This window comes from Peromyscus maniculatus, chromosome 13 (genome assembly GCF_049852395.1).
Source record: "Peromyscus maniculatus bairdii isolate BWxNUB_F1_BW_parent chromosome 13, HU_Pman_BW_mat_3.1, whole genome shotgun sequence".
Classification (NCBI taxonomy): Eukaryota; Metazoa; Chordata; class Mammalia; order Rodentia; family Cricetidae; genus Peromyscus; species Peromyscus maniculatus.
In genome coordinates this window covers 33503687-33516999 of record NC_134864.1, presented here as the reverse complement: position 1 = coordinate 33516999, position 13313 = coordinate 33503687, and the positions used below count along the sequence as shown (strand labels likewise).

General features: G+C 38.2%; 1 pseudogene; it reads left to right on the top strand.

Annotated features, from left to right (window-relative positions):
• Positions 1 to 3952: 3952 nt before the first annotated feature.
• LOC102908930 (ferritin heavy chain pseudogene) lies at positions 3953 to 11397 on the top strand (annotated as a pseudogene).
• Positions 11398 to 13313: the final 1916 nt, after the last annotated feature.

The following is a 13313-nucleotide window of genomic DNA, read 5'->3' as shown; positions in this document are numbered from 1 at the left end:
CCAATCAGAAACTGTCTTGTTTTGCTTTGTGTCTATTTTAGAGCTAAAGCTAACAATGAGACTAAGATAACGCTTTCCAGTTTATTAACTTTTTAATATCACGTTCATACACACAGAGACACTGTTACACACCTCTCCTCTGACTTAGATGAAGTTGCCTGCTCAACCAAGGATAATGCATGCAGCAGAAGTAATTCCTTACAGTTCAACATGACATTTATTAAATATATGTCCAATATTTGGTGCGATTTAGCCAATTCAGCACAAGTGGCAAACCCTTCTTGAAAACGGCCACAGTGTTGTGTTGGCAGAAAATTAGAATCTGCGCTGAGACACAGGAAGAGAAAAAAAAATAAAAGTTCTCTTAAGGTCAAGGGCAACAGCTGAACAGCTCAGGGGCTACCTGTTTCAAAGGATACAGTGTCTTGTGTTTATAGATAAAATGTTTGTCTCTATGGGGGAAGGGTGGTCATGGAGAAAAAAATATCCCTGACACCCAAACAAAATAATCCCAAATAAAATGGGTGATGTAGTCAATAGTAAAAAGGGAGATAACTATTCATGGGGAAAATGCATGACCTCACCCTGTGAGAATACACAGCCATTCATCAGCGTGTTCCAGCTTTTCTTGCTTACTTGCTTTGAATTTTGTGGCTCGGGCCCTTTCCCTGTCCACTCAGGGTTAGCTCATTTGATTGTAGACATTAAGGGTTTCTCGAGAATGAACAAATTTGAAGAAAATTCTAAGTGTGTAGGAAGGTTTCTTTATAGACACTTTAAAGGCCCTCTTCCCGAGTGATACACTATTCAATTCCTTGTTGCATTTTCACCTTTTTGATTTATTATTATTGCCTTCGGTCCCTGGAAAGCTTCATGTTAGCATAACTGGAAGAGAAGTCTCTGTGATCAGGAGAAACATATTATAGTAATAATATAGGGAAATGTGTTTATAAGGGGAGAAATGAGCTAAAAATATCCTTGTAAGCAGGCTAGGTTATAATTTTCAATTGTGGTTCTTGCTCAAATCTTCAAGGGCTATTAGCCCATCTCCTGATTCTCAAAAAGCCCCTTAATTTAACCAAGTCACTACAAACAACCGCCCTAAAACTGGAACCAAACTGTTTGTGCTGTGTTATGTATCTAAGGAAACAAATGTAGACATCTAGAATTACATTATTAGTTTCTCCGGGGCCATGTGCACTTCAAAGATTTTTCAGAATCTAGCAACGCTATGTCATGCAGGAGCCAACTCCTCCCGCTGTGAAACTTTCAGGCCCCTGGCTGCTGCTCTTGCTCTCAGCCCCTGTGTTCTAGTTATTTCCAGATATTTGGTTTCTGCAGTGCAGGGGGAGGGGGGCAAATATCCACTGCATTTGTTCCACTAGACATTCACAACTTAATATAGCCAATAAAACTCCAGAGAGAAGACGATGATTTTGACCAATCTGATGCATTTTATTATGTCACATCCATCATTGCTAGTGTAAATAGTGTCTTGGTGCCTAATGAAGGGTAGTGCCCAGGGCCCCTCTCTTGAGAATCAACAGGGCTAGTTCACACATCTCTTTCTGGTATTGAATATCCCAAGGCCCTGAGACAGCTCTTTGAGAAAGCTAGTTCACGTCTCTGTGTCACCAAAGTCTGGTCAGTATAAACCAAACCAGGCCACCGTGGTTTTATTGAAGCTATTGAACAGTTTCTAGAAGAATCACGCATGACATAGTAGCTCAGGATCTGGTACATCAGTCCTGTCCCTCAGGAGCTGCAAGGCTAGCTCTCCAGAGCTTCAGGAATGTCTCTTAACAGCCTGCTAGCAAGACGTGTCTGGGGAAGGTGCCTCTCGATGGCTTCATGCATACTTTTCAATATCTCATCATTGGCTTTTTCTGATCGCTCCAGTAGAGAAAGAATTCTGTTCACAAGCATCTCAGATACCAAACACTGGGCCCAGGCAAAGGACAGATCTGTTGTGCTCCACCCACACAAAGTCTGAGCTACCACAGGTGAGATAGGCAGAACTTTGCACATGCCACTGCATCATTACCAGGCTATCTGTGCATGCCTGCATGGGCTGAAGGGCCAGAAGAAATGTGTCCATCTATATTTCTCTGCCTCACTCTTGGCATTGGTCCTGTTGGCTGGACAGATGAACATTCTGAATTCACTCTGAGAGAATTCCCCTTCTGCTTATCATAGGCCATTCCATCATTCTCTACTCCAATGGCAAACCCCACTGGATTCACATAGCATGACCTTTATGCTATTCATACTACAGTCATTTATACAAGACTGAATAAATGTCTCTCTTTTTTGAGGGGTGTGTGTGTGTGAGAGAGTGTGTGGTGTGAGTGAGGCATATGTGCACCTGTGTGTGCAGATGCTTGTGCCTGTGCACACTCTTGTGGAGGTCAGAAGAGGACATTAGGTATCCTACTCTGTCACTTTCTGCCTTTGTCTTTCAAGACAGATCTTTCAGTGAACTTGTAGCTAAACTGTCAGACAGAAAGCGCCAGCAACCCTCCTCTTTCTGCCTACAAGTGTGCTTGGGTCATGACTTACATTTTAAGTCAAGTTTGGGTGTTCAAACTCAAATTCTCATACTTGTGCAGCAAGTCATCTGACCCCCTAAATTGTCTTTCCATCCCCCAAGTATGAATACCTATAGACCTTTTTCTAAAATGATTTGACCAACCAAACTGCACACTACTTACTAATATTTTTTTGAAGTAAATCACACTCAGAGTCCTCTCTAAAGCAGATAAGTATAAATAATTGATTCCATATTTAGTATCTAATAGCTAATATTGTGAAGTCAATTTTATTTCTGGTGTAATATCCACACAATGAAATTCCCATATCAAAGGCATTGGTCAATGACATGTCAGAGCTGTTTTGTGTTATAGTGAAACTGAGCATATTTCACCATGGTTTCCCTCATGACTACTCAACTGTAACCAAGGTAACCTTCTGGTGGAGACATTAATCCAGAGGGAAGATATGCATCTGTAGACACAGGAAGTGCAGTGATAGCTTTCTAAATATTTCTTAATTTTCTAAAAAAATTAAAGACTTATTGGAACTTACAAATCTAGAATATACCATGTCCCTTTACCAAATTTACTGAGTAGTTAAATCTTATGCAATTATGATACAGCATAGAAATCAAAAGTGGATATTAATGTGAGTGCCATTGTCATTTTATCAGGTGTAGACTTCATTCAAAACTCTCCTAAAATCAAGATTATATCCCCTAAGATAGCTTCTGATAATCTCACTCATACTAGATCTTCCCTCCATGGTCATAGTCCCTGATACCTACTAATCTGTTACTTGAATGTATATGGCTTTTCACTGCAAGGAGGATTTTTTTCTTTTCCATTTTTATTAAGAAATTTTCTCCTCACTCCACATCCTATCCACAGATTCTCCCCTTCTCCTTCCTCCCACCCCGCAGCCCTCTTTCCCAAGCCACCCCGCATCCCCACATCCCCCAACTCGAGGTCTCCCATGGGGAGTCAGCAGAGCCCAGCACACTGATCCTAGGCAGGTCCAAGCCCCTTCCCACTGCACCAAGGCACTGCAAGGAGGTTTTAGAAATGGAATCGTGCATTTTATCAAACAAGTGGTTTCATCACTCAACATAATGGAAAATAAAATTTGGCTTTGTTCTTTATTGCAAAATAGAATTTCAATTTGCATTTATCTTGTATTGAATTTATCTGTAAGTGATTCCTTCTATCAAATTATGAACCAGGGGGCTAATAAACATGAATGATGAATTAGGAATATTAAAAACAGAAAGGCATAGCGTGCTGACTTTAGTGACTGGTTAGCTGCATCACTATGGTTACGTTTCACAGTTGGCTCTGAAACCCCTGGCATGCAGAAAGAAGAGACAACATGATAAATGGCACAGTTCTCATTAGAGAGAAGGAAGCCTGCCAGTGCCTAAATGGGGAGAACTCTCTTGCCGGTGTTAAATGTAGAAAAGATAACTCATGAGAAGTTTTCCACAGAGCATATTGATGTGATGGATAACATTCTCTACTGTGTTTCTACAGTGAGTGCAAACAGGGATGCTACTTCTCCTGCAAAGGATACTTATGAGTATCATCACGCAAAGGCAGAAAGCGAACTACTAATAAAGAGTGAATTTGTGAAGCCTCCCAAATGACACATTGTGAGCCCAGCACCTAAGTGCTGTGTGAAGGAGTCTTATCAGGGGCCTCTAAGGGCACTAATGTGAGATGCAGCACAGATCCCCTTGCTTCTCCTTTCTATCCTCTTGGTAGGTAACTGAGGCCATGAGATTAGATAGAGAGCATGAGTTAAGCATAGAGAAGCTTGCATTTTCCAACAGGATGCTGAATCTACCATCATATATATCTGTTTCTGTTGCACATATTTCTAGGAGTGAAACTACTGGGTTCGAGAGTGGGTATGGCAGATCCTGAGATGTTTCCACAGTGGTCAGCCAACTTTCATCCTACCAGAACCATGAAAACAGAAATATGGACAATTTGGAGAAAAGGCATCAGTAAGAGTGGGGAATCAGAAGAGATGGTTCACGGTTCAGAGCACACATCACTTCTGTAGAGGATCTGAGTTCAGTCTCCAGCACCACAACTACCTGTAACTCTAGCTCCAGATGATCTGATTCCTCTGGATTCTACAAGTGCCTGTTCTCAGATACACATACCCACACACAAATACATACTTTAAAAGTAAGAGATAAGACAGAATGTCAGGGCGGGGAAAAAAAAAAACATACTGATACGTATGTATGAAAAAGTCACACTGAAACTCATTACTTCATATTTAAAATTTTTAATTAAAAATATATTACTGTCATTCCATAACTTAATGATGTTTTGGATTTATTCCAAGGAAGGCATCATTAGGCAATTTTCTTATTGGTCACAGTTCATAGCTAAGATTTCACAAACTGGGGCAGCTGTGATGTTGTCACTAGGTGGCACTATATTGTGGTGCCACCATTACACATAGGCTCCATTCATAGTAGGGAGAATCTCATTGCAGGCCAAGGAAGTACTGTGATTTGAAACTGCCTTTTCTTCTAGGATCAAACTGCCCCTGAATTTTCCTAAAATTTACTTACATACATTGGCTTTGATTCCAATGAATAAAGCGCAGTAAAAAAAAAAAATTTAGCCTAGTATAAAAATTAAGAGTTGTGTGATATTTTGATTGCATTCTGGCAGTTAACTTTGTTTTGAATCAGAGGGCAGAGCTAGCCACTTGCTGACCATAGGAGTATTGGAAGACTGAGGAAGTAGTAAGGTGGGGCTAAGAGAGGATCTCAGACCTTTTGGATTGAGGAATCAAAGAGAGAGGAAGTGACCAGTGGCTTCTCAGCTTCTTTGATCATTCAGGTTTTTACTCCAATATCTGACTTTGGATCTTTTAATGATAAAGAATAATTAGAAAAACGCATCCAATAATTGCATTTTTAAAAAAAATTATTAATGTGAAAAAATAAGCAAGATGGAGGAGCTAACTTTCAACTATTGACATGAGTGGGCTTCACAGAAGAGATGATATGTAATTTTGGGGGGTGTTTCTGCTAATTTCTTCTCTCTCTCTCTCTCTCTCTCTCTCTCTCTCTCTCTTTCTCTCTCTCTTCCCTTCCCTTCCCTCTCTTTCCCTTACCTTCCTTCCCCTCCCCTCCTCTCTCCTCTCCTTTCCTTTCCTTCCCTTCTTCCTTCTCCTCTACCACCACTACCCCCCATCCCCCTCCTTCCATATTTGGGGTCATGAACAAATACAAATGAGTTAAAAACATCTTTAGGCTGTCATGCTGGAGAAACCACATATAAAAACTATGCAAAGATAGAGTTTGTCCAATAACTCTCCAGCTCTTCTATTCTGGAGTTCAAATCATCCCACCATGGGATCCTAGTATGGGAGTAAAAAAAGTCATGTAGGTGACTGAGCCGCACATACCTTCTCATTGCATCCCCAGCAAAGGATGCTAATTTATTTTCACTGAGATTGGGGGCAAATTATGTAGATTCCTAAAATTAATAACTACAAACAACTCTATTAATTGTTAATGCTCATGTTAAAATGTAAGGGAATATCTGGGATGACAGAGTCAATTTTTAATCATCCTGGAGACCTACTATAGTAAAGGAAATGAGACACCCATTTGCATAAGTGGTCTTCTTCTGAAAATCCCCCTTAGAAGAAAAGACAATAACACCAAAATTAAGTTGAACATGGAGTTCACACTTATAATCCGACCATTCTACAAGTGGGGGTAGGGGGATCATTCAAGACCAGCTGTGACTGCAAAGGAAGTTCAAGTCCAACCTAGAACACACAAAGACTAACTCAAAAACATACAAATAAGCAAACTGAGCTGAGTTCAGTTCCCAGTACCTACATCATGTAGTTTACAATTATCTGTAACTTCAGCTCCAAAGAAATCAATGCCTCTGGCTCCCAGTAGTAGTACTCATGTGCATATACCATCACACAGATACAAATGTATATACATAATTAAAACAAATAAAATAGATTTTCAAAAATTTCAGAAGAGAAACTGAAAATTATCCTATAATCAAATGAAAATGAAAACACAATATACTAAAACCTGCTGTTCTACTAATAAAAGTGATTTCAAGAGGAAGTTTATGGCTGTAAATGCCCATATTTTTAAAATTCCAAAATTACCCAGTAATTAATGTAACTATGAATATCAATGTCTTAGAGAAAGAAGAAACTAAATGCAAAACTGTTGAGTGGGCAGAAATAATGAAGATCAGATCAGAAATTAATGAAATAAAAACTTAAAATAATAACAACCCAATGAAAAAGGAAGATTCGTTTCTTTAAAGAAGACTGACAAACCTTAAAAGAAAAGAAAACCTAACCTACAAAAAGATTGAGTTGTCTGTTTTTTCAAAGTAAGAAAATTTGAAATAAGAAGGGAAACATCACAGCATATACCAGTGAAACTCAGGAGATCAGCATGGCATACTTTGAAAACCTATGTCTCAATAAACAGGAAAATTTAAGTGAAATTGCATACTTTGCTAGACATATAGGGTCTACAGAAATTAACAATATAAACCACTAAATATATTTACACTAAGCACTAAGATTAAAGTAATAATATAAGGTCTCTCAAATAACTAAAGCATAGGCTTAAATGGAATCACTGCCAAATTGTACCTGCTTTAAAAAGTAAAATAAAATTAATGCTCTTTAAACTATTCAACAAAACCAGAAATGGAAAGAATGACACCAAACTCTTATTATAAAACCAGGTTTACCCTGATACCAAAACCAGATAAGAACACAACTAAAAAGAAAATTATAGGCTAATCATCCTAACAGACATGAATGAAAATTAAAATTGCTAATTAATTAAATTAATAATTAATAAAATACTTGCAAGCAGAATTGAACTACACATAAAAAAGAACTCTCACCAAGACCAAATGGGGATAATTCTAGGTATATAAGGGTGGTTCAAAATAAGTACATCAATGAATGTAATATATTGCATTACTAGATAAACTCAGGAACAGAGATCATGTGATCATCTCAATAGATACCAAAAAGGCTCTTGACAAAGTTCAGTGTAAAGGAATGATTAAAAACTTGAAGAAACTCAGATGTAGTGGATTGAGTAAGAATGGCCCTCATAGGCTCAGCTATTTGAATGCTTAGTCCCTTAGGGAGTGAAACTCTGTTAAGATTAGAAGAATTAGGAGATGTGTCCTTGTAGGAGGAAATGTGTCACTGCAGGTGGATATTGAGATTTCAAAAGCTCATGAAAGGCCCAGTGTCTCTCTGCCTTTTGCCCTATAGATCAGAATATAGTTCTCTCCTATTGCTCCAGCACCTGCCTTTATGCTGCCCTGCTTCTTGCCATGATGATAATGGACTAGACCTCTGAACCTGTAAGCAAGCCCTCAATTAAATGCCTTCTCTTATAAAAGTCTCCTAGGTCCTAGTGTCTATTTACATCAATAGAACAGTGACTGGAACATCAGAATAGAAAAAAATATCCACCAACATAATAAAAGCTATATGAAAAATCTTTAGCCAATATTATGCTAACTAATAAAACACTCAAAGCATTCCATGAAAATTAGGAATGGGTCAAGGATGGTTACATTCTCCACTATAATTCAGTATGATCCATGGAGTCTTATCTAGAGCAATAAGACAAGAGAAGGTGGTAGGTAAGGGACACACAACCAGAAAATGTAGATAATAAGATCTCATAAAATCTTAGAGTCAAAAAAAAAAACTGTCATAAAAGTGCTATGCATTTTTAGCCCAGTAGGAAGACACAAAATCAACATACAAAAGTCAGTAGCTTTTCTATGAAACAATGAGCATGCTGAGAAGGAAAACAGGGAAACCATCCCATTTATAATAGGTTGAAAAACACTTGGTTAGGAATAAACTGAGCCAAGATAATCAAACAGCTCTACAATAAAAATTTTAAGACACTAGAGAAACACTAAAAGAAGACACCATGGAAGATGAAATGATTTCCAATGCTCACACACTAGTAGAATTGATACGGCAAGAATGCTTGGGTTACCAAAATCTATCTACATAGTCAGTCAAATTCCTACTAAAACTTCAGTGGCATCATCACAGAAATAAGAAAACAGTTCTGTTAACCAATATGGATATACAGAAGACCCCAGAGAGCTAAAACAACCTTGGACAAAAGAAGAATGCTAGGAGCATCATAGGAACTGATTTCAAGAAACACTGCAAGGCCTTAGTAACAAAACCAGCATAATACTAGCACAAAATAAGCATGTCTGAATAAAAGGGTTTGAATAAAAATGCTACCCAAAGGCTCATAGGGAGTGAAGCTATGTGAAAGATTAGGACATGTGGCTTTTTTAGAGGGGCGTGGGGGGGCTTGTTGGAGGAAGTGTGTCACTGGGTGTGGGCTTTGAGGTTTTAGAAGCTCAATCCAGGCCCAGTGTCTCTCTCTCTCTCCCTACTGCCTGCTGATCCAGATGTAGAGCTCATGGCTCCTTCTCCAGCATCATGTCTGCCTGCATGCCACCATGCTTCCTGCCATGATGGTAATGGACTAAGCCTTTGAACCTGTAAGCCAGTACCAATTAAATGTTTTCCTTTATAAGAGTCTGTGTGACCATGGTGTCTCTTCATAGCAATGGTACCTCTTACCAAGACAATGTAAATTGAATAGAAGACAAAAAATTCAGTTAATAAAGTTATGGCCACCTGAATTTTAATCAAAAATACCCAAAACATACGTTGGAGAAGAGACAGTGTCTCTAGAAAATGGTGCTGGACAAACTGAATATCCATGTCTATAAGAATGAAACTAAATCCATATTTATAGCATGTTATCTACATGTAAAAAATCTAATCAAAATGGGTCAAAGACCTGAATAAAAAATTTGAAACTCTGAAATTGTCAGAAGAAAAAAATCAGGAAATAATTGAACATATTGATATAAATAAGGATTTTCTGAAAAGAACTCTAATAGACAAAGACATAATACCAAAAATTGACAAACGTAAAAGCTTCTCTGCACAGTAGATGAAAAATTGAGTGAGTAGATAGTCTAAAGAATGGGGAGAAAGTTCTTTGCTAAATGGACATTTGACAGAGGACAAATATGCAAAAATATTTAAAAACTATTAAAATTATAAACAACCCAATTAATAAATGCACTAAAAATGATCAGACAATTCTTTTTTTTTTTTTTTTTTGGTTTTGGTTTTTCGAGACAGGGTTTCTCTATGCAGCTTTGCGCCTTTCCTGGAACTCACTTGGTAGCCCAGGCTGGCCTCGAACTCACAGAGATCCACCTGCCTCTGCCTCCCAAGTGCTGGGAATAAAGGCGTGCGCCACCACCGCCCGGCTGATCGGACAATTCTTGAAAGATAAAATCCAGGCATCCAATCAACATGAAAAATATTCACTATCCTTAGGTGTGAAGAAAATGTAAATCGAAACTACACTGATATTCCATCTCTCCTCCCTCAGAATGTTCGCCATAAAGAAAATAAATAATAAAATATGCTGGTGAGGATATAGGAGAAGGGAACCCTTTATAAACTGGTGGTAGGAATGAGAATTAGTCAAGTCATTAATGGAAATCAGTATGATGTTTCCTAGAAAGAAATTTAAAGCTAGAATTACCATGTGACCTAGTCATACCATTTCTAAGAAAATACCCAAAGGTTTTTCGTCAACATATTACAGACAGACTTTTACACCATTGTTATCTCAAAGCTCTCTAAACAAATTGGGGAACCGGGCTAGATGTGTGTCAAGAGATCAATGTATACAAAACAATGTAATATATGTATATACATTTGAATTTTATTCACCCATAAAAAGAGATTAATTTGTTAGAAAATTAATGCAACTAAAAATCATTATAAGTAAAATAAGCCAGACTCAAAATGAGAAATATAATACAAGTTCTTTCATTTGTAGTTATTGCTGGATATTTTTTATTGGTACATAAAATCATATATATATATATATGTGTATATATTATCATACATACATATATATCTCATATATACATATATATGTATAAATTCTGGTTTATGATATAAAAACAGAATTGAGATTGGGGGGAGGAAAGAGACAAAAAAGTCAGGGAAAATATGTATGGGGTAATATGTCAAAATATGTGTACTTGAGAGATGTTCTCGCCCCGAGTCACAAGGTTTCCTGCTTCAACAGTGCTTGAACAGAATCCAGGACTCAACCCCTCCAACCCCAGCCGGCTGCTCTGAGCCAGAACCCTTTGCAACCTCGTTGCTCAGCTGCTCCAGCCACGACCAACCCGTCTGCCTCGCCAAGTGTGCCAGAACTACCACCAGGACTCGGAGGCTGCCATCAACCGCCAGATCAACCTTGAACTGTATGCCTCCTATGTCTATCTGTCTATGTCTTGCTACTTAGACCGGGATGATGTAGCTCTGAGGAACTTTGCCAAATACTTTCTCCACCAATCTTTTGAGGAGAGGGAACATGCCGAGACACTGATGAAGCTGCAGAACTAACGAGGTGACCAAATATTCTTGCAGGATATCAAGACATCAGACCGGCATGACTGGGAGAACGGGCTGAATGCAATGGAGTGTGCACTGCACTTGGAGAAGAGTGTGAACCAGTCACTACTGGAACTGCACAAACTGGCTACTGACAAAAATGACCCCCACTTGTGTGACTTCATTGAGACCCATTACCTGAACGAGCAGCTGAAATCCATCAAAGAACTGGGTGGCCACGTGACCACTCTCCGCAAGATGGGAGCCCCTGAAGCTGGCCTGGCAGAAGATCTCTTTGACAAGCACACCCTGGGACACGGTGATGAGGGCTAAGCTGACTTCCCCAAAGCCACAAGTGACTGTACTGGTCACTGAGGCTGTGCATGCATGTCTGGCTGCCTTTATCGTTTCACCAAAACATCCACTTAAGTTCTTTAATTTGTACCATTTCTTCAAATAAAGAATTTTGGCACCCCCTCCCAAATATGTGTGCTTGATACACTTGGAGGAAATTATTTTATGGAACCCAAAACTATATATGCACAATAAGTACAAACTAATAAAAAGTTGGCACATAAATTTTGTATATTTCCTCTGCATAGAGCAGTGGTCCTCAACCTCTGGGTCATGATGCTTTTGAGGGTTGAACGCCCCTTTCACAGGCAGGGGTTGCTTAAGATTAGCAGAAAACACAGATATTTACATTATTCATAACATTACATGACTATTACATGATTCATAATGGTAGAAAAATTACAGTTATGAAGTAGCAATGAAAATAATTTTATGATAAGGGGTCACTACAAGATGACGAACTGTGTTAAAGAGCTGCAGTATTAGGAAGGTTGAGAAGCACTGGCACAGAGGATTTTACTTGTATATGTAAAAAATGCTATGGTTGTATTGCTATTTAACTGTTGCAATGTTTCATAGCCATGTTACTATACCTACTCAGTTCAAATACCTCAAATTTGCATTATAATTGCAACAGATTTGCTTTGTAAGTTTTATTATCTTGTATCCATGTTAAAAATTAAAATTTCATGGTTGATAATTCATTTTATCACCTGTGGTGATATATTGTGTACCCTAATAAACTTTGCCTGAAGATCAGAGAACAGAACAAGCCATTAGATTAAACATAGAGGCCAGGCAATGGTGGCACACACCTTCAATCTTAGCACTCGGGAGGCAGAGATCTGTCTGGATCTCTGTGAGTTCAAAGCCACTCTGGAGTACATGAGATTGACTCAGTCTAAGAGAGAAACAGAGCCAGGCAGTGGTGGCACACACCTTTAATCCCAATACTTGGGAGTCACACATCTTTAATCCCAGTACTAGAGAAGTTGAGACAGGAAATGATATGGGTGGGCAGAGAAAGGTAGATAAGGCATGAGGAGACAGGAACTAAAGCCTTTCCAGATGAGGAAGCTCATTTGGCTAGAGGCCTATCACCTGAGGCTCTTTCAGGCTGAGAAGTTGGTGATGTAAGAGGTGGTGGCTGTGGCTTACTCTGCTTCTCTGATCTTTCAGCTGTCATCCCAATATTCGGTTCCAGGTTTTTCATTAAAAAGACCATTTAGCAGTTCATGCTACAATCACCAAGTAGGGGTTTTTAATTGATAACATTCATTTCATCTAACAGCTTTAATTTATAATATTTGGTTTTCATCTTACTTTCCCCTTTATAATTTCAATTGCTATAAGTCATCTTATTTTAATGTGTCTCATATACTGTTGCAATTAGATTATCTAAAAATTAAAACTAAGAAATAATTTTGTAAAAGATAATTTATTCTTCAATGTTTTATCTATTGACAAATTTTATTTCTGTTCAATAATTCATATTGAACCCATTTCTGAGTTCCCTCTTTAGGCGTTATTGCAAATCTAAAGATTCTCATTCTGACTTAGTAGGTTTGTAGATCATTTCTTTCTCTAGTATCATGCTTCTCACCAATCAGTTTCCTACAGAATATATTCTTTCAGTGAGGACCTATAGCCATAAACTGGCTTAGTCTGAAAATTTTCCAATAACCTCAGTGATATCGATAAATAGATATACATTTTGACTGGGTCAAAATACTCTTCCTGTGTTTATACAATTCTGTATTTTTTTTCTAAAATTTAGTTCCTATTTATAGTTTTCTAGTGATCTAATACTATAGGTATTCTACTTCTTCAAATATCTGTGGGTCAAAAGTTCAAGTCACCACAGCCACTGTGAATAGTAGTTTCATGCATAAACATCATCTTAAAGGAAGACCTAG